The sequence below is a fragment of the Hemiscyllium ocellatum genome, chromosome 1 (assembly GCF_020745735.1).
Source record: "Hemiscyllium ocellatum isolate sHemOce1 chromosome 1, sHemOce1.pat.X.cur, whole genome shotgun sequence".
In the NCBI taxonomy this organism is placed as follows: Eukaryota; Metazoa; Chordata; class Chondrichthyes; order Orectolobiformes; family Hemiscylliidae; genus Hemiscyllium; species Hemiscyllium ocellatum.
In genome coordinates, this window is record NC_083401.1 from 149804231 (window position 1) to 149826906 (window position 22676).

The window sequence follows — 22676 nt, forward strand, 5'->3', positions numbered from 1 at the left end:
AAAGGAATTGAAGGATAGAATCTTTTTTTCTCTGCAGTGCTGGGGGAGTTCAGGATGGGAAGTAGGCAAGAGCCATAACGATTTTCCAGCTCTGATTTTCAGTCAAGGAACAAGTTAGAAAACAGTAAAGGGTAACAAGACTCAAAGTTAATTGTTTTCTGTAAAAATGCTACAGGACCTGTTGAGTTTCTTCAATAAAGTGTGTTTGTCCACCGAAGGGTCTGCCTTCCACAGGAAGTATTCGATATTTGAAATGTGAACTTTGATTTCTCTTCGCAGATGCTTTTCCAGCAACTTCTGTTTTTGTTTCTGATTTACAGCATCTGCAGTTCTTTACGTTTTTGTTGGAGTACTCGATCTTTGTTTAATTAGTGAAAAATCACACCAAACCAGGTTATAGTCCAACAGGTTTTATTTGCAAGTGCTAGTTTTCAGAGCGCTGCTCCTTTGTCAGGTGATTTTGAAGAATAAGATTGTAAGACACAGAATTTACAGCAAAAGTTTACAGTGTGATGTAACTGAAATTATATATTGTTTAATTAACTTTTGCAGTACTTCGACAACAGTATGAAAGGATATGTTAGCAAAGCAGGTCGATCAAGCTAAGATGAAATTACCTACTGGAATGGAAGGAAGGATTTCAATGGCCTCCTATTGACCAGTTCCGATATGAGCGCTGCTCGCCTTCTGCTATTGGCTACGGCCTGCCGTCTCGCGGCTTTGATCCACCCGCTCGACCAATCAACGGCTTGTGTTGCCTTGAGAAGTTCCGCAGGCGGCCAATGGGCGGCGGAGTGTGTGGTAACAGCTGATGGCATGGAACAGCTGAGCGGTGGGGCACGCGCTCTGGGAACACTTCCTACTCGCGGTCCAGCGCCTGCAGTGATGAATATCACAGCTGGAGCTAACCTGAGCTCAGCCTACCTGGCTGTGCACTCTGTTTCTTGCGAACCCGCTTCGGGGACTATATGCTGAATAATTACACCAAGTTTCAGATTGCAACATGGGGCTCGCTACTTGTTCACGAACTCGCCTACTTCTTTTTTCTGTCTGCCCGGGTTCATCTTTCAATGCATACCTTACATGCAGAAATATAAAATCCAGCAGGTAGGTGAAAGGGTTCGGGGGCGGTAGCAGACTGGACTATGATGTTTCTGTTGTTGCACAACACTGCGCTCTTTCACTCCTTTTAAAGAAAATTGGCCTTGTAATATTTATTCCCTTGGAAGGAAATTCTAATCGAAAGCAAATCAATAATATAATTATGAGAAAAAGACATGTGATTGTTTTTTTTTGTGTGAAATACAGGGAGACCTAGCCATTTGGATACAGAACTGGCTGAAAGGTAGAAGACAGAGGGTGGTGGTGGGGGGTTATTTTTCAGACTGGAGGCCTGTGACCAGTGGAGTGCCACAAGGATCGGTGTTGGGCCCTCTACTTTTTGACACTTATATAAATGATTTGGATGTGGATAGAAGAGGTACAGTTAGTAAGTTTGCAGATGACACCAAAATTGGAGGTGTAGTGGACAGCGAAGAGGGTTACCTCAGATTACAACAGGATCTTGACCAGATGGGCCAATGGGCGGAGAAGTGGCAGATGGAGTTTAACTCAGATAAATGCGAGGTGCTGCATTTTGGGAAAGCAACTCTTAGCAGGACTTGTACACTTAATGGTACGGTCCTAGGGAGTGTTGCTGAACAAAGAGACCTTGAAGTGCACGTTCATAGCTCCTTGAAAGTGGAGTTGCAGGTAGATAGGATAGTGAAGAAGCCGTTTAGTATGCTTTCCTTTATTGGTCAGAGTATTGAACACAGGAGTTGGGAGGTCATGTTGTGGCTGTACAGGACATTGGTTAGACCACTGTTGGAATATTGCCTGCAATTCTGGTCACCTTCCTATTGGAAAGATGTTGTGAAACTTGAAAGGGTTCAGAAAAGATTTACAAGGATGTTGCCAGGTTTAGAGGATTTGAGCTACAGGGAGAGGCTGAACAGTCTGGGGCTGTTTTCCCTGGAGCGTTGGAGGCTGAGGGGTGATCTTGTAGAGGTTTACAAAATTGAGGAGCATGGATAGGATAAATAGACAAAGTTTTTTTCCCTGGGGTCGGGGAGTCCAGAACTAGGGGGCATAGGTTTAGGGTGAGAGGGGAAAGATATAAAAGAGACCTGAGGGGCAACCTTTTCACGCAGAGGGTGGTACGTGTATGGAATGAGCTGCCAGAGGATGTGGTGGAGGCTGGTACAATTGTGACATTTAAGAGGCATTTGGATGGGTATATGAATAGGAAGGGTTTGGAGGGATATGGGCCGGGTGCTGGCAGGTGGGACTCGATTGGGTTGGGATATCTGGTCGGCATGCCCGGGTTGGACCGAAGGGTCTGTTTCCATGCTGTACATCTCTATGACTCTATACATTTCTACTGCTTGTTGTTTTTATGCTACTGGGAAGATACTGATGTGATGTAATTTGTGTTATGCACGTTGTCTCCTATAAACCATCACACACATTGAAAATTATAAGATTTTGGCTGCATGATTATGAATTCAGAGTAATTTTTCTCATCAAGAAAAACTGGCTGCAATTAGAGGGTGAGTTTTTGGCTGGAAACTGTATATTTTAGTTGGGTGTGTTTTTATCCAATATATGCAGGATTTTTTTCCTGACATAGCGTGTAAACAGGCCAATAAGGGACGAGGCCACATTAGATTTTGTACTCAGCCAGGTGTTAGATTTGGAGGTAGGTGAGAACTTTGCTGATAGTGACCACAATTTGGTTATGTTTTCTTTAGTGATGAAAGGGATAGGATTTTAATGCAGGACAAGAGTTATTGCTGGGGGAAAGGCAACTATGATGTTATTAGACAAGAGTTAGAGTGCATAGGATGGGGAAGGAAACTGCAGGGGATGGGCACAATTGAAATGTGGAGTTTATTCAAGGAACAGAGACTGCATGTCCTTGATAAGTATCTATCTGTCAGGCATGGAGGAAGTGGTTGAGCAAGGGAGCCACAGTTTACTAAAGAAGTTGAATTTCTTATCAAGAGGGAGAAGAAGGCTTGTTAGGATGAAATGTGAAGGCTCAGTTAGGATATCTGAGAGTTACATGTCAGCCCGGAAAGACCTAAAGAGAACGCTAAGAGCAGCCAGGAGGGGACATGAGAAGTTGTTAGCAGGTAGGATCAAGGAAAACCCTAAAGCTTTCTGTAAGTACATCAGGGAAAAAAAGAGTAATTAGAGAAAGATTAGGGCCAATCAAGAATAGTAGTGGGAAATTGTGCATGGAGTCTGAGGAGATGGGGGAAGTGCTAAATGAATATTTTTCATCACTATTCTTACTGGAAAAAGGCAATGTTGTTGAGGAGGATACTGAGGTACAGGCTACTAGACTAGATGGGATTGATGTTATAGGAATAACGTGATCAAGGATAGCCAGCATGGTTTTGTGAAGGGCAGGTCGTGCCTCACAAACCTTTATTGAGTTCTTTGAGAAGGTGACTAAGGAAGTGGACGAGGGTACAGCAGTAGATGTTGTGTATATGGATTTTAGTAAGGCGTTCGATAAGGTTCCCCATGGTAGGCTAATGCTAAAACTACGGAGGTATGGCATTGAGGATACATTAGAGGTTTGGATTAGGAATTGGCTGGCTGGAAGGAGACAGAGGGTAGTAGTTGATGGACTAAGTTCATCTTGGAGTGCAGTTACTAGCGGTGTACCACAAGGATCTGTTTTGGGACCATTGCTTTTTGTTATCTTTATAAATGATCTAGAGGAGGGGCTTGAAAGCTGGGTAAGCAAGTTTGCGGATGACTCAAAAGTCGGTGGAGTTGTGGATAGTGAGGAAGGAAGTGGTAGGTTACAGCGGGATATAGATAAGTTGCAGAGCTGGGCAGAAAGGTGGCAAATGGAATTCAATGTAGCTAAGTGTGAAGTCATTCACTTTGGTAGGAGTAACAAGATGATGGATTACTGGGCTAATGGTAGGCTACTTGGTAGTGTGGATGAGCAGAGGGATCTTGGTGTCTATGTACACAGATCTCTGAAAGTTGCCACCCAGGTAAATAGTGCTGTGAGGAAGGCATATGGTGTACTGGGCTTTATTGGTAGAGGAAATTGAGTTCCGGAGTCCTGAGGTCATGTTGCAACTGTATAAGACTCTGGTGCGGCCTCATCTGGAGTATTGTGTGCAGTTTTGGTCGCCATACTATAGGAAGGATGTGGAGGCATTGGAACGAGTGCAGAGGAGGTTTACCAGGATGTTGCCTGGAATGGTAGGAAAATCTTATGAGGAAAGGCTGAGGCACTTGGGGCTGTTCTCATTGAAGAAAAGGAGGTTTAGGGGAGATTTGATAGAGGTGTATAAGATGATTAGGGGTTTAGATAGGGTCGACACTGAGAACCTTTTACCGCTAATGGAGTCAGGTGTTACTAGGGGACACAGCTTTAAATTAAGGGGTGGTAGGTATAGGACAGATGTCAGGGGTAGATTCTTTACACAGCGGGTTGTGAGTTCATGGAATGCCCTGCCAGTAGCAGTGGTGAACTCTCCTTCTTTATGGTCATTTAAGCGGGCATTGGATAGGCATTTGGAAGTTATTGGGCTAGTGTAGGTTAGGTAGGATTCGGTCGGCGCAACATCGAGGGCCGAAGGGCCTGTACTGCGCTGTATCTTTCTATGTTCTATGTTCTATGTTCGCAAGGAAGTGGTGTTACCAATTCTGGAAATTGTGAAAATAGATAAGTCCCATAGGATTCTCTGGGAAGCTTGGGAGGAGATTGTAGAGCCTTTGGCTTTGATCTTTATGTCATCATTGTCTACAGGAATAGTGCTGGAAGACTGGAGGATGGCAAAAGTTGTCCCCTTGTTCCAGAAGGGGAGTAGAGACAACCCTGGTAATTACAGACCAGTGAGCCTTAGTTTGGTTGTGGGTGAAGTGTTGGAAAAGCTTATGAGAGATAATCATCTAGAGAGGAATAAGTTGATTAGGGATAGTCAACACAGTTTTGTAAAGGGCAGGTTGTGCCTCATAAACCTTTTTGACTTTGAGATGATGACCAAACATGTGGTTGAGGGTGAAGTGATTGTGGGGTATATGGATTTCAGTAAGGTGCTTGATAAGGTTTTCCGTGGTAGGCTGTTGCACAAAATACAGAGGCATGGGATTGAAGGTGATTTAGCGGTTTGGCTCAGAAATTGGCTAGCTGAAAGAAGACAGAAGGTGGTTATTGATGGGAAATATTCATTCTGAAGTTCAGTTACTAGTGGTCTACTGCTGTTTTTCATTTTTATAGATTACACATCTCTGGCAAACCTGGCCCAAAGTTACAAATGCTATCGCAGTGCCACAAGAGCCTCACTGCCTTCAGTAGATATTTTCTAATCCATGTGTTCAGAGATAGGTATTTTTAAACCAACCTGGAGACAGTAAGTACTGCAAATGCTGGAAGTCAGACTCAATAGATGTGGAGCTAGAAAAGCACAGCAGGTCAGACAGCATCGGAGGAGCAGGAAAATCAATGTTTCAAGCCAAATGGACTGGGGAGGGAGCCCTGATGTATAGATGGAGGGGGTAGGTCTGAGGGAAGGGTGGATGGGATGCTGGTAAGGGGTTATTGTGATTGGTCAGTGGGAAAGGTGGAATGGATAGGTGAGTAGGAAGATGGACAGGTTAGGATAGGGCAGAGAGGTGAGGAGGATGGGTGGAGCTCAACACGGGATAAGGCTGGAGAATGAGGGATTTGGAAGCTGGTATAGTCTATGTTGAGGCCATTTGGCTGTAAACTTCCCTGGTGAAAAATAAGGTGGTGTTTCTCCGGTTTCTGTTTGGCCTCACTCAAACCAACCTGACACATCTTTTGGAACAGGTGGGACTCAGATACAGGTCTTACTGGACTGTGGTATAATTCCTATTCTGTCAACAATATAGGATCTGACCTGGCTGATTAGGTTCCACTCACTTCCTGTATCCATCTGCAAATCATAGGCCCTGGACCCAAATCCAAGCTGATTATTTATACCATCCCTTGTCACATACCTATCTTCAATTTTGGTCGGCTCATTTTGATCTCATTTTATGATGAAATGACTGTAATATTCTGCCAGGTAGGTCTGAACAACACAGATCAATACAATTTGTGACGATGCAGGCTCTAGATCAGCAAGCAGTGGTTAACTCTTTGTCTTCCTTTGTGTATATGACTTTGGAATAGCTTCCTGATGTAATTTGTATATGTTTTTGAAAGAGAATAATTTTCATGAATCCCAAGTTCTGAAGAATGTAATTTCTAATATATGTTTCATTTTGCAATAAAATAACTGTGCTTACGTATCAAGTCTTCAGGACATTTAGTGGGTGGCACAGTGGTTAGCACTGCTGCCTCAGTGCCAGAGCATGGGTTCAATTCATGCCTCAGGTGACTGACTGACTGTGTGGAGTTTGCACATTCTCCCTGTGTCTGCGTGGGTTTCCTCCGGGTGCTCCGGTTTCCTCCCACAGCCCAAAAACATGCAGGTCAGGTGAATTGGCCATGCTGAATTGCCCGTAGTGTTAGGTGAAGGGGTAAATGTAAGGGAATGGGTCTGGGTGGGTTGTGCTTTGGCGGGTCGGTGTGGACTTGTTGGGCCAAAGGGCCTGTTTCCATACTGTAAGTAATCTAATCTAATCTTTATTAAATCAAATCCACAGTGCATATCTGCTATATAGCTTTATAAATCAAGTATATAAATAAATAAGCTGGTCGGGAAGGTAAGTGATTAGTATTTAAAGAACTTACCTCGACGCCAACGGTCTTTTCACCGCAGAGAGCGGCGCGAGCTGGGCGGAAGTGAGGTTGGAGCGCAGAGCTGGTCGGGAAGGTAAGTGATTGGTATTTGAGTGGGTGTGTTCTAGACCCCAGGCCCTACTTCATAGGGCCTCCCTCCCATCCTCCTCTTCTAACCTAACTTTAAAGTCCACAGGTAAGCGACTCAGTGTTATTGACTCAGTGTTCTTGTTTTTGGAGACAAAGTGTACAGTCATGGCAGCGCAGGCAGTGGAATGTTCCTCCTGCAGGATGTTTGAGGTAGGGGTGACCACCGATACTCCTGCCGACTTCGTCTGCAGGAAATGCAGTCAGATCCTGCTCCTCACCGAACGAGTTAGGGAACTGGAACTGGACTTGGATGAACTGAGGATTATTCGAGAGGCTGAGAGGGTGATTGATAGAAGCTACAGGGACATAGTTACGCCAGAGAACAGAGGTAGCTGGGTAACAGTTAGAGGTGGGAAGGGGAAGAAGCAGACAGTGCAGGGATCCCCTGTGGTCGTTCACCTAAACAATAAGTATACAGCTTTGGAAACTGTTGGGGGGGACAGCCTTGCAGGTGTAAGCTGCAGTGACCGGGTCGGTGGCGTGAGGTCTGGCTCTGAGACTCAGAAGGGAAAGGGGGAGAGGAGGAGAGCGCTAGTTATAGGAGACTCTCTAGTTAGAGGGACGGACAGGCGGTTCTGTGGACATGGGCAAGACTCTCGGATGGTTTGTTGCCTCCCGGGTGCCAGGGTCCGAGACGTCTCGGACCGTGTCTTCAGAATCCTTAAGGGGGAGGGTGTCCAGCCAGAAGTTGTGGTACACATTGGCACCAACGACATAGGTAGGAAGAGGGGTGGGGAGGTCATTCAAGAGCTCGGGGAGTTAGGCTGGAAGCTAAAAGCTAGGACAGACAGAGTAGTCATCTCTGGGTTGTTGCCAGTGCCACGTGACAGTGAGGCAAGGAATAGGGAGAGAGTGCAGTTGAACACGTGGCTGCAAGGATGGTGTAGGAGGGAGGTCTTCAGGTATTTGGACAATTGGACTGCATTCTGGGGAAGGTGGGACCTGTACAAACAGGACGGGTTGCACCTGAACCAGAATGGCACCAATATCCTGGGGGGTAGGTTTGCTAGCACTCTTCGGGGGGGTTTAAACTAATTTGGCAGGGGGAATGGGATCCGGACTTGTAGTCCAGCAAGTAAGCTAGCTGTTTGTCAGGATGTCCAAGAATGTAGGGAGGCTGTGGAGAAAGTAGCACTGACAGGGAATACTTGCGGACACAGAGATGGGCTCAAGTGAGTATACCTCAACGCAAGGAGTATCAGAAATAAGGTGGGTGAACTTAAGGCGTGGATCGGTACCTGGGACTACGATGTTGTGGCCATCACGGAAACGTGGATAGATGAGGGACAGGAATGGTTGTTGGAGGTTCCTGGTTACAGATGTTTCAGTAAGATTAGGGAGGGTGGTAAAAAAGGAGGGGGGGTGGCATTGCTAATTAGAAATGGTATAATGGCTGCAGAAAGGCAGTTCAAGGGGGATCTGCCTTTGGAGGTAGTATGGGCTGAAGTCAGAAATAGGAAAGGTGCAGTCACATTGTTGGCTCCCCAACAGCAGCAGAGATGTGGAGAAACAGATTGGGAAACAGATTTTGGAAAGGTGCAGAAGCCACAGGGTCGTAATCATGGGCGACTTCAACTTCCCAAGTATTGATTGGAAGCTCTTTAGATCAAGTAGATTGGATGGGGCGGTGTTTGTGCAGTGTGTCCAGGAAGCTTTTCTAACTCCGTATGTAGATTGTCCAACCAGAGGGGAGGCCATATTGGATTTGGTACTTGGTAATGAACCGGGACAAGTGATGGGCTTGTTAGTGGGTGAACATTTTGGTGATGGTGACCACAATTCTGTGACTTTCACCTTGGTTATGGAGAGAGATAGGTGCACACAACAGGGTAGACTTTACAATTGGGGGAAGGGAAATTACGTTGCTGTAAGACAGGATTTGAGGAGCATAAGTTGGGAGCATAGGCTGTCAGGGAAGGATGTGGTGGAAATGTGGAACTTTTTCAAGGAACAGATACGACGTGTCCTTGATACGTACGTACCTATCAGGCAGGAAAGAAATGGTCGTGTGAGGGAGCCTTGGTTGACGAGGGAGGTCGAATGTCTAGTAAAGAGGAAGAAGGAGGCTTACATAAGGTTGAGGAAACAGGGTTCAGACAGAGCAGTGGAGGGATACAGGATAGCCAGAAGGGACCTGAAGAAAGGGATTAGGAGAGCTAAGAGAGGGCATGAAAAATCCTTGGCGGATAGGATCAAGGATAACCCCAGGGCATTTTATGCGTATGTGAGAAACATGAGAATGACGAAAACGAGGATAGGTCCGATCAAGGACAGTAGTGGGAGATTGTGTACTGAGTCGGAAGAGATAGGAGAGGTCTTGAATGAGTACTTTTCTTCAGTATTTACGAACGAGAGGGACCGTATTGTTGAAGAGGAGAGTGTGAAATGGACTGGTAAGCTAGAAGAGATACTTGTTAGGAAGGAAGATGTGTTGGACATTTTGAGCAACTTGAGGATAGACAAGTCCCCCGGGCCTGACGGGATATATCCTAGGATTATGTGGGAAGCAAGAGAGGAAATTGCAGTACCGTTGGCAATGATCTTTTCATCTTCACTGTCAACGGGGGTGGTACCAGGGGACTGGAGAGTAGCGAATGTTGTGCCCCTGTTCAAAAAAGGGAATAGGGATAACCCCGGGAATTACAGGCCAGTTAGTCTTACTTCTGTGGTAGGCAAAGTAATGGAAAGGGTACTGAGGGATTGGATTTATGAGTATCTGGAAAGACACAGCTTGATTAGGGAGAGCCAGCATGGATTTGTGAAGGGTAGGTCTTGCCTTACAAGTCTTATTGAATTCTTTGAGGAGGTGACCAAGCATGTGGATGAGGGTAGAGCAGTGGATGTAGTGTACATGGATTTTAGTAAGGCATTTGATAAGGTTCCCCATGGTAGGCTTATGTGGAAAGTCAGGAGGGATGGGATAGAGGGAAATTTGGCCAACTGGATAGAAAACTGGCTAACCGGTCGAAGTCAGAGAGTGGTGGTAGATGGTAAATATTCAGCCTGGAGCCCAGTTATGAGTGGAGTTCTGCAGGGATCAGTTCTGGGTCCTCTGCTGTTTGTAATTTTTATTAATGACTTGGATGAGGGAGTCGAAGGGTGGGTCAGTAAATTTGCAGATGATACGAAGATTGGTGGAGTTGTGGCCAGTGAGGAGGGCTGTTGTCGGCTGCAAAGGGACTTAGATATGATGCAGAGCTGGGCTGAGGAGTGGCAGTTGGAGTTCAACCCTGCCAAGTGTGAGATTGTCCATTTTGGAAGAACAAATAAGAATGCGGAATACAGGGTTAACGGTAGGGTTCTTAGTCAGGTGGAGGAACAGAGGGATCTTGGGGTCTATGTACATAGATCTTTGAAAGTTGCCACTCAGGTGGATAGAGCTTGTAAGAAGGCCTATGGTGTATTAGCGTTCATTAGCAGAGGGATTGAATTCAAGAGTCGTGAAGTGATGTTGCAGCTGTACAGGACTTTGGTTAGGCCTCCTTTGGAGTACTGTGTGCAGTTCTGGTCGCCTCACTTTAGGAAAGATGTGGAAGCTTTGGAGAGGGTGCAGAGAAGATTTACCAGGATGTTGCCTGGAATGGAGAATAGGTCGTACGAGGATAGGTTGAGAGTTCTCGGCCTTTTCTCGTTGGAACGGCGAAGGATGAGGGGTGACTTGATAGAGGTTTATAAGATGATCAGAGGAATATATAGAGTAGACAGTCAAACTTTTTCCCCGGGTACAACAGAGTGTTACAAGGGGACATAAATTTAAGGTGAAGGGTGGAAGGTATAGGGGAGATGTCAGGGGTGGGTTCTTTACCCAGAGAGTGGTGGGGGCATGGAATGCGCTGCCCGTGGCAGTGGTAGAGTCAGAATCATTGGCGACCTTTAAGCGGCAATTGGGTAGGTACATGGATGGGTGCTTAATCTAGGATAGATGTTCGGCACAACATCGTGGGCTGAAGGGCCTGTTCTGTGCTGTATTGTTCTATGTTCTATGTTCTAAGTATGGCAGTGAAATTCATATACTGCATTTCTGTGATAGACAGAATGCCTATTTGTGTTGACTGCAGCATCTTGTTAGCGATGAGGACCAATTGTGGCCTCTGCATAATAGTGTGAAACAGCTAGCTTCACCTATTGTTGTAGATAGTGTTGAGGGCTGTTGCAGGCTCCAACAGGACATTGATAGGATGCAGAGCTGGACTGAGAAGTGGTTGGAATTCAACCTGGATAAATATGAAGTGATTCAATTTGGAAGGTCAAACTTGAATACTGAATGCAGGGTTAAAGGCAGGATTCTTGGCAGTGTGGAGGAACAGTGGGATCCACGTCCATAGATCCCTCAAAGTTGCCACCCAAGTTGGTAGGGTTGTTAAGAAGGCATATGGTGTTTTGGCTTTCATTAACAGGGGGAATGAGTTTAATAGCCATGACATTTTGCTGCAGCTTTACAAACCGTGGTTAGACTGCACTTGGAACAGTGTGTCCAGTTCTGGTGGCCTTATTACAGGAAGGATATAGATACTTTAGAGAAGGTGCAGAGGCGATTTACCAGGGTGCTGCTTGGATTGGAGGGCTTGCCTTATGAAGAGAGGTTGAGTGAGCTCAGGCTTTTCACACTGGAGAGAAGAAGGAAAAGAGATGACTTGATAGAGGTGTACATGGTAGTGAGAGACATCGATAGAGAGTAGATAGCCACAGACTTTCCCCAGGGCAGAAATGGCTGTCACAAAGGGTCATAATTTTAAGGTGATTGGAGGAAATATAAGGGAGATGTCAGAGGTGGGTTCTTTATGCAGAGTGTGGTGGGTGAGTGGAATGCGCTGCCAGTAGTGGTCGTAAAGTGAGAGACATTAGGGACATTTAAGCGACTGCTGGACAAGCACATGTCGGCAATAAATTGAGGGTTATGTAGGTTAGGTTGATCGTAGATTAAGATAAATGCTTGACACAACATTGTGGGCTGAAGGGCCTGTACTGTGTGTACTGCTCTGTTTTATTGTACAACCCTTTTGAGATACCTCCAGGGTAATTGTAAGTACACTGGGCACTTTTGAAGTGGTGGCCTTGACTTGTTCGAGCGTTTCACAACATACTGTGATAGTTATTTTCTTACAGGATGGCCTTCATGTACCTTATTTCAGAGACCAGTTTGCACATGAATCACAGCTTACTTACCAGGTTGCCAACAAGGCCAGTTTTAGAACACTTGGCTCTGTAGGCATCCCAATGGGTATGTTGACTAGTGAGTGTAGACTTGCAGTAGACAACAGTTGAAAATGTGAAAGGAAAGTCTCAAAGCGGTTGCGGTTAAAATATGGCTAGCATATTATTGGATGCCAGAAATATGCAAGAACTAGGCGGTTAGGTGTCATTCCAGCAAGGATACATTTCTTATGGAACCTAGCAATGTTGCAAGAGCTGGCCTGGGTAGGATCCCACCATGAAAGCACTATCTATCTGGGCATATGGGTGTCATTAAAACTGAACTCAACTGTTCTAAGTTCGATGGATGCTTATTCACAAAGTCATGGCTAGCCTAATTAGCTATGGTGTGACATTACAGTACAAATTCCTTGAAAGGTAAGCTGGTGAATAGACTAGCAATGTCAAATGATTTAATGAGTGCATCATTGCTATTGATATGCAAGTTCTATATTATGTTCAATGTGGTTTTCTTTACAAACAGAAATAACACATTGCTTGACCTCATTTCCCCTCCCACCACCTCACCCCAGTTCCAACCTTCCAGCTCAGCACTGTCAAGTAGGACAGGTCATGAGGACAATTTCCCTTCCCAGCTATCCGCTCCACCCTCCCCTCTGACCTATCACCTCCATCCCCTCCCCCATTTCACCTATTGTACTCTTTGCTACTTTCTCCCCAGCACCTCTTTCCCCCCCCGCCCCCCCACCTCCCATTTACCTCTCCACTCTGCAGGCACCCTGCCTCTATTCCTGATGAAGGGCTTTTACCCGAAACATTGATTTTCCTGCTCCTCGGATGCTGTCTGACTTGTTGTGCTTTTCCAGCACCACTCTGATCTAAACTCTGGTTTCCAGCATCTGCCAACATTGTTTGACCAAGCAGAATCAAATGCCTTGTTTAAATGCAAACAAACATTGGTCATTTACTGATGCACACAGTGTTCCTCACCACTGTAGCATCTCAATCAAAGACCACTTGCCAACTAAACCGCACCTTTTCCTGTTTCCGAGCGTTCTGACAAATGGAAAACAAAGATTTGACAAGTTGATTTTTTTTCAGTCAAAATTAAGTTCTATACTCACCAGTAACTACATATATTTTTCTTGTGATATTAAGAAAGGTAATTTAAAAATTTCGTCACAGAAGAAAATTTGAAATGAAGAGGTCCTTAAGAAAGGAATTGCAAAGCCTGGGAGGCAAATGGCGCAGCTGCAAATAGTGGGATGGAAAGCCCATGATGCACTTGGCGTGATTGAGCAAAAGAGCCAGATTTTCTCCTGGAAAGCACTTTGTTGAAGCAATTGGGTTCTTATGACAATCCAATCATTTGGTCATCATTACTGATTCCAGTTTTTTTTAAATTTCAAGATTTTATTTGAATAGCTGAATTTAAATTCCCCAGTTTCCAGGGTAGAATTTAAACTTGGGTTTCTGGGTTATTAGTTCAACTCTCTGGTTTACTAGTCTAGTAATGTGGCAATCATTACTGTTATAGAGTCATAGAGATGTACAAGATGGAAACAGGTCCTTTGGTCCAACCCGTCCATGCCAACCAGATATCCCAACCCAATCTACTCCCACCTGCCAGTGCCTGGCCCATATCCCTTCAAACCCTTCCTATTCGTATATCCATCCAAATGCCTCTTAAATGTTGCAATTGTACCAGCCTCCACCACATCCTCTGGCAGTTCATCCCATACACGTACCATCCTCTGCATGAAAACATTGCCCCTTAGGTCTCTTTTATATCTTTCCCCTCTCACCCTAAACCTATGCCCTCTAGTTCTGGACTCCCTGACCCCAGGGAAAAGACTTTGTCTATTTATCCTATCCATGCCCCTCATAATTTTATAAACCTCTACAAGGTCACTCCTCAGCCTCTGATGCTCCAGGGAAAACAGCCCCAGCCTGTTCAGCCTCTCCCTGTAGCTCAAATCCTCTAAACCTGGTAACATCCTTGTAAATCTTTTCTGAACCTTTTCAAGTTTCATAACATTTTTCCGATAGGAAGGAGACCAGAATTGCAGGCAATATTCTAACAGTGGCCTAACCAATGTCCTGTACAGCCACAACATGACCTCCCAACTCCTGTACTCAATACTCTGACCAATAAAAGACTTTGCAGTAATTTTATACCTGCTGTAATTTGGGATTCTGAATCTTGCACAGTACTCTTGATGAGATTCCAAATTGGTTTTATCTAACTATTCTGATTTTTAGGTCTGGTATTCCTTTCTAGATAGTGTTTTGTTTGTGTTATGTGTGGTCTTGTTAACTGTAATGCTGCTATTATTCATTTTTTATTGTACTCCTAAATTCCTTATCTATCCTTTCACCTTTACCCACTGCTTCCCACCAAAATGCCATTTAATTTTCCAAGGAACGCGTGACCCTACTTAACTACTAAAATTATGACATCTCAGATTCATAGACTCAGAGTTATACAGTACCGAAACAAACCCTACCGACCAACCTGTCTGTGCCAACTAGATATCCTAAACTAATCTAGTTCTATTTGTTAGCATTTGGTTCATATCCGTCTAAACCCTTCCTATGCATCTACCCATCATATTGAAATTCATTTATCATTTACATGTCCATTCTGCATGCTTATTAATATCATCTTCCTTGACTCCTGAAGTTGTGAATATGGCAGTTAAGTGTTGGTGACATTTTGCTGTGGAGACCTGCACAGATGGGCTGTCTATTGCCCTTGCATAGTTTTCACAGGTTTAAAAATGTTGAAATGTGAAATCAAATAAACAATTAATGTGGATTGCATGTTACCAGTTGTAATAACATCAGACATATGGCATCGAATTGCGGTAAACTCCATTAACAATATCTTTGGACACTTTGTGGTGAGGATGATAACTCAAATGTGTGAATGTCGTACTGGAAGCTTTATGTACTGTTTACATTGTCAGATGCTATTTGTTACCTACTGTGCATTAGAACCTTTTTGCTATTAGGTTCAAGAGGTAAGCAATCATTAAAGATTGTTTTAATTTTTTTTAATGTAAGTTTTTCTTCATGTAAGATTCTTTTGAGATTTAAATCACATCTACATCTGTTCCTTTCCATTCCAGGACAAGCCAGAAATGTGGGAACAACAATGGAAATGTTACAAAGTGTTACTCTTCAATCGTTTCTGTATCCAGTTACCGATGATTTGTGGCACTTATTATTTCACTGAGTACTTCAACATCCCTTACACCTGGGAGTCTATGCCAAGATAGTAGTATTGTACTTGCTGTACTCTTTGGGAGGCAGTTTGTTTTAATTGTCCAATTTCTATTTGTAGTTAAAATTGCTATTTTACTAGAATACTGACCTGAGGCAGTTGGATGGGTATATAAATAGGAAGGGATTGGAGGGATATGGGCCGGGTGCTGGCAGGTGGGACTAGATTGGGTTGGGATATCTGATCAACATGGACAAGTTGGACAGAAGGGTCTGTTTCCATGCTGTACATCTCTATGACTAAGAGCTTTACAGCTAATTGAATATTGAATTGTATTAATTGTTGTAATATAGGAAAATGTGGCAACCGATTAACACAGTTAGGACCAGAAACTGCAAGAAAATAATGCCAAGATTTTGTGTTTGAGTCATATTGATTGATGGATACATGTTGGCCATGATACTAGAAAGAAATGCCCAGCTCAACTTTGAATGGTGCCATACATTTTTTTGGATTGACAGAGAGGTAGCTAGGCCCTCCAGTTAATCTCCCATCTGGCAAGCCAGTATGTGCAATGATATGTTCTGCTGTATGTCAGTGTTATTGTCTCTGGTATCTAGTGTGGAACATGAATCACCACCTCCTGACTCAGATATTAGTGTGCCACTAGGGAGCAAAATATGGCGACTAATTGTAAGTAAACCTAGTATTTTGACACACCTCAGAAAAAAAGGTTAGGGAGGATCTTAATTTTTGTGGAAATAAGACAGATTGTTGGAAATAGTTGTTAAAAAAAACTCTACTTTTTTGTGACACAGTCACACCTTCTGAAAATAAATTTGTTGAAAGAGTTAAGAAGAGTGAGAGGTGGTGAAATCACAGATGGATTTTGTTCAGGTTAGTTTAGGGGTTTTTTTTTTGAAGAATGGGCTGCAGTACAACCGAATGTACAGCATGAGGGCCATTTTCTGAAGTTAGTCACCTTGTATTCCAAACAATTATGTTTCACTCAGGCGAAACACTTATGTATTGTATTACATTTAAAAATAATTTATAGAGTCAGTTATACAGTACAAAAACAAACCCCACGGACCAACTTGTCTGTGCCAACCAGATATCCTAAACTGATTTAGTTCCATTTGCCAGCATTTGGTCCATATCCATCTAAACCCTTCCTATGCACGTACCAATCATATTGAAATTAATTTATCATTTACATGTTCATCTGGAGATTTGCACATATGAACTGTCTATTATCCTTGCATATTTTTCACATGTTTAAAAGTGTTGAAATGTGAAATCAAATGGACCATTAATGTTGACTGCATGTCTCCAAGTTGTAATGATTGGTTTTGGATTATATGAGGTTATCCTTACACCACAGTATTTGGCATATCATCAATTGTTACTTACAATTTGTTTTTACACAGTTCTTCTAAACTTTTGATTATTGTCTTTGGCTCTATCCATTTAAATTGACTGGAGAATATGTTCCTAACTATATTCTGTGAATCTCCAGGTACGTGCTGCTGGCACAGTGCCTTTGTTGAGGGTACCTGGCACTATTTCTTGCACAGATTGTTACATCACCGGAGAATCTATAGATATGTTCACAAGGTGCATCATGATTTTTCAGTTAGTTCCAAGCATACTGTTTTTATTTTCTGCAATTCTATGCTGCTTGATTTGAAGAGTTTACCAAAATATGAGAGCAAACTGTCCTCTTAATATTCAGAATGTTTCTTGTAACTCTAAGGCTGCAATGAGACCTTTTCCAAAATTTGGTTTTACTAATTTGAATTTGCGCAACTTCTTGCTCCATTTCAAATGTTGGACTTCAGTTTGCAAGATTTACGAATTGATGCTGGTTCATCAATGCTTTGGCAAACTTTTTTAAATTCCTCAAATACGTCAATGTGTTGTCTGTTTTAAAATATGTAATTCAATCCTTGGTACTGGGAGCTTTGACAAGACAGAAAAATCTCATTGCATTTGAGAAATTTCCTTTCTATTAATGGTTATCATTGATACAGTCTTTATTGATCATTGCTAGTTGCCCTTGAGAATTTAGTGAGCCATTTTTTTTAAGACTTATGTTTTTGCAAATTGTGTGGAAAAAGTTAATTTTCTAACTATAAAGCTCAAAAATTTTTCCAAGTGGCTCATTGTCTTTTCCAAACACTCCTTCTGCATTTGGTTCAAAATGCAACTATACTAGTCTTTTGTTACATGGGGTATAACCATTCTCTCTAGCTTCCAACTGTATGGTACTATTAATGTCACTAGTGATATTAGTTTTGCCAAACTGATTGGTTAGTGGTAATGAATTTGTCAGTTTCCAACATACGTCAAAATGAGTCTTTGGTAACAATGCCAGTTCTTACATCTGTATAAGAAACTGAGCTGCCTTATTTAATCCTGATATTGCTACTGTGGAACTTATTATCAAGAAGCTTCACTTTTCAAGGTTTTCTTTCATACAATTGCACTGAAGTTACATGCATCTTCCTAACTTGCAGAAAAGATGCAAAGAGCGTAAGAATTAGAAGCAAGAGTGGCCCATTTTAGCATTTTCCACCAATCAATAAGATCATGGCTGACCCAACTTTCACTCCGCTTCCCCCTCTACTCCCATAACATTTGACTCCATTGTCAATCGAGTAATATATGTAAACAATTAGACTTCAGATTATTTAACTTGACCTATCAATGCAAAATTACCAAGGCATGTGCAAAAATGTTTCAAGATGTATCAGACTTTGTGACAATTTATGTGCATGTTTGTACATATGTGCTTATCCAAGCACATACAACTATAGTAGTAAACATTTTGTGAAACTTATTTCTTTTATTGTCCTGTTTGGATGTATTCTAATACATATGCATGGTGATCACATCATGGCTGGGACTTCAATGTGCCTCTCCTGGTGTAGAGGTAGGGACACTTATACAGGGATATTAAAAGCCACATTATGTACAGAAATCAAATTGTTAGACAGAGGTAAATATACAAATAGATGAGCAAAACTTTGCAAGATCTGCCCTTGAGTCAGAAGGTGTTGCAGAACATTTCCTTGATGATTTAAAGTTAGATATTGCATATCAGAGTGGAATGGCGTTCATGAGACAAATGATTCTTCTCATTTCCTTAGTACAGGTACACAATCCTTTCTCCGAAATGCTCGGGACCAACTGGTTTTCGGAATTCAGAATTTCTCGAATTTCAGAATAAGTGACAGTTTGGTGAAATTTTTAAAAAACTTCCCAAAAGACAGACTTACTGTGAGTACAACAGGCCCTGAAACAGAATTGAGGCCTGCCAGTGCTGGGCCACACCCCCACATGTCACATCGGAGTGACACACATTGAGTGGGTGTGGATTTGGGTTAACTGGTTGCAACTTGTTAATGGGGGAAAAAAACTTCACAAAAAACCTTTGGACTTTGGAGCTTTTCGGATAAAAGGTTGTCTATCTGTACAAAAAATGTAAGTTTACCAAACTGTATCGATTGAAATGTTTTCTTCTAGTCCCCGTTTGGCATGCAAGCTGAATATGCTCATCCACTGGAGACCATTCTCCTTGGAGCAGGCTTCTTCATTGGAATCATGATATTCTGTAACCACGTGATGCTGCTGTGGGCTTGGGTTACTTTCCGCCTGCTGGAAACTATTGATGTCCACAGTTAGGCCTGAATATGTTGTGAGGTGAGACTGGGTTAGTTGATCAAAACAAAAACAGAAATTGCTGGAGAAGCTTAGCAGGTCTGGCTGCATCTGTGGGAAGAAAGCAGTTTATGTTTTGGGCCTGATGACTCTTCAGAACTGTTAGCAGCGATGAAAAAGTGGTACTTATGCTGAAGACATGTTTGCAGAGGGGGGGAGTGAATGGGCTAATGGAGAATTCTTAGTTGGGGAATAAGGTGGATGTTTCTGAGGCTCCCCTACAGAAGTCGTTGAAGGGTTACACTCCGAACGTTACACTTCACCTCCCATTGCTGCCTGGCTTGCTGTGTTCTTCCAGCCTCCTGCTTGTTTACCTTAGATTCCAGCATCAGTCACTTTTTTGCCTCTTTCCCCTAAAGAAGATGGCATTCTCAGAACAGATGCAACGGATTAACTGTGGTCAACAGGGCCCTTAGCCATGTTTGCCCATCTCCTGCATTTCTGCCCTCACCCATTCGCTTCCCTCCTACAACAATGATAGTGGCAGGCAGTTACCATCCCACCAGCATCCACACACAAAGGATTGTCAGCCATATTTGTCACCTCCAGCAGGATGTCATGACTAGATATGCATTACCTCTCTCCTTCCTTGAGTGTTCCACAAGGACCGTTCCCTCTGGGACGTTCTGGTGAACTTCTCCATTCCCAAGGTAAAATCAATGACTGCAGATGCTGGAACCCAGATTCTAGATTAGAGTGGTGCTGGAAAAGCACAGCAGTTCAGGCAGCATCCGAGGAGTAGGAAAATCAACATTTCGGGCAAAAGCCCTTCATTCTCCATTCCCAACACCACCTCATGGCCATCACAGCATTTTGCAGAAGGTGTAATGTCTGTCTACTTACCCCCTCCCTCTTTATCATTCCAAAGCCCCAGCCACCCTGTGCAAGTGAAGTGATAATTATTATTTAAACAGTATGTATTCACAACTCGCGATGTGGTCACCTCTAAACTGGGAGACCAAACACAGGCCGGATGGCCACTTTGCAAAACCCCATTTTCTGCAAAGATGACCTGAACTTCAAGTTGCCTGACACTTCAACACGCCACCATGTTCCTATGTTTTCGGAGGCCTGCTACGGTCTTCCAGCAATTTCTGTTTGTTTCTGATTTTCCAGCATCTGTGGATCTTTGGTTTTCTTTGTTTTTGGCTATACAGTCAGTTCTTCTATAATGTGATGGCTGCATTCTAGAAAAATCATGGTTTAGAAACCACGCTTAAAGTGTTGGTGATGTAATCACATTACATGTTTTAAAACTTTGTGCTTTTGAAACAGCGTCCCCAGTTCATCAATTGCCTTACAGTGAATTTGCATTGAGAAACATTCATTGTAGCAGAACGGTGTATTATACTCGGTCACCTTGCTTAAGATGTGGATTGTAAGTAGCCAAGACCCAACATGAATACTTGTGGTAGTCCACTAGTTGCATCTTGTCATCCTGAAAATGCCCTGTTCATTCATTTTATGATAATTAATTGTGCGCTATTCTCAATCTATGTTAATACGTTCCCCCAATTCCTTGAAACTATGGAAAAATCCTTTTTTTAAACTAATTTCATGGCAAGTGTGACTTGGGGGCAATGTCTTTGGTGCCTTTTCCTAATTTCCCTTCAGATGGTGGGTGGTGATGAGACATTTTTGTCAGCTGTTGCACTCAATGTGGATTGGTGCTGACCTATTGCTGTTAGGAGATTTGGCACTACCAAGTTTTTCTCATGATCTTTCTCATCTTTAGTTAAATGTATTTACCTTTTTTTTAAAAAAAAAGGTGATGTGCTCTCTTTTCAAAATTATGAACAATTTTTAAATAATTTTCAATATTAACAATTGGCTTTGATCTTCTTCCGTTAGCAGCGAATGTTGAGAGTTTTGCAGCTATCGGACCAATCGGGTAAGAGTTTGGGTTGATGTCTCCAGTGGTTACAATAAATTTTTACCATACATTTGTTTTAGGATTGCTCCCAGCAGGTCAGAACCTTTCCTGATCAGCACTTAGCAGCAACACCTCCCTCTTTGTTCTCCATCTTTCTCACATAGAGAGACGCACACACATATACACACACCCTCAAGCTGTTCCCGGTATAGGTGATTTGGAGACACTGGGGTGGTTGGTGGCCGTTGGTGTGGTTTAACTTTTAAGCAGGGTTATATTGCTACCATCAATTAAGAAATTAATTTGCCTGTCATTGAGCCCAAATGCATACCTCAAGGGGCCTATCTCCAGCTTGTAATGCCACAAAGGGGATTTGGCTGTACTGAAAATGGACCATTGCTAGGCTGCTGCATTAACTTTGCTGTTGGAGCCATTTCAAACTTGAGAAAGCAAATTCCTGTTGTCCCTAATAATTAAGCCAAGGTTCAACTACTTGATTCAGTTAGTGATGAAATTTGCCAATTTACTGCTGACTGCAAGATCCGGGCCATTTCATAGCTTTTGTTTTGCAATACTGATATCTTTTTATATGTTAATGACATTTTAACCACATTTCTTGTCCCCAGTGGTTATGATATCCCTGTGAATCCATTGCATCTGATTACATTTTATGCTGGAGCTCGATTTCATGATTTTCATCACATGAACTTTATTGGAAATTATGCTTCAATCTTTACCTACTGGGATAAAATCTTTGGAACAGACTCCCAGTTCCACGCGTACCAGCAAAGTTTACCAGCAAAGAAAAACTAGAAGATAAGATAAACTGAAGCCCAACAACTCGAACCTTCACCAACTTTTCAGTTGAGGATAGAGATGTTGACTTATTTGTCCTGGGTTTCTGCTAATTATCCCCTGGTCATCTCTTGCTACAAGGGAGGTTATTAGGCTGAGCTAGAATTTTTCATCAGCTGTGTTGCACTCGCAGTTTAAGTCTCTTGTGTCACTCAGAAACGTCTGAGATTTGGAAGAAGCAATTCCACCTCCTGAAATCCAAGGAGCTGACCCCTCTTCATCCTTGACCGGCTATCATTATTTTACAAATTCGCCAAAACAACATGTTTATATTATAACAGCAAATTTGAATTGTCTTTTCAGTAACTTAAGCAGTGTGCATTGTGTTCCCACTATATAATACTGCATCATGTGATGTAAAGCCTATCCTTGTATCAGCTGTTGTATTGTTTTGGACCAGTTTGACTTATCATTTATAAATCTGATGAATACAGACACCAGCTTTCACAGATTTGTATATAATCCTTAAAAATCAGCCATGTAGGTATGAGAAAACTCCCCTTAAAACTGGATTAATTTGCAGATGCTTTTAGGTTTTGTCAATGTTCTGGGTGATTTCAATTTATTATATTTGATTTCTTGGTAAAGATATATTGAGGCAGAATGGGCTGGGCTGTTTTCCCTGGAGCGTCAGGGGCTGAGGGATGACCATATCGAAGTTTATCAAATCATGAGGGGCATGGATAGATGAAAATAGACAAGGTCTTTTCTTCTAGGGTGGAGGAGTCCAGAACCTAGAGGGCACGGGTTTAGGTTGAGAGGGGAAAGATTTAAAAGGGACCAAAGGGGCAACTTTTCTTGCATAGGATGATGTGTATGGAATGAGCTGTCAAAGGAACTGGTGGAGGCTGGTACAATTGCAACATTTTAAAAGGCATCTGGATGGGTATATGGATAGGAAGGGCTTAGAGGAATATGGGCCAAGTGCCGGC

General features: G+C 42.8%; 1 pseudogene; it reads left to right on the plus strand.

Moving 5' to 3' along the window:
- Positions 1–878: 878 nt before the first annotated feature.
- Positions 879–21702, plus strand: LOC132818662 (methylsterol monooxygenase 1-like; annotated as a pseudogene).
- The last annotated feature ends 974 nt before the right edge of the window (positions 21703–22676 follow it).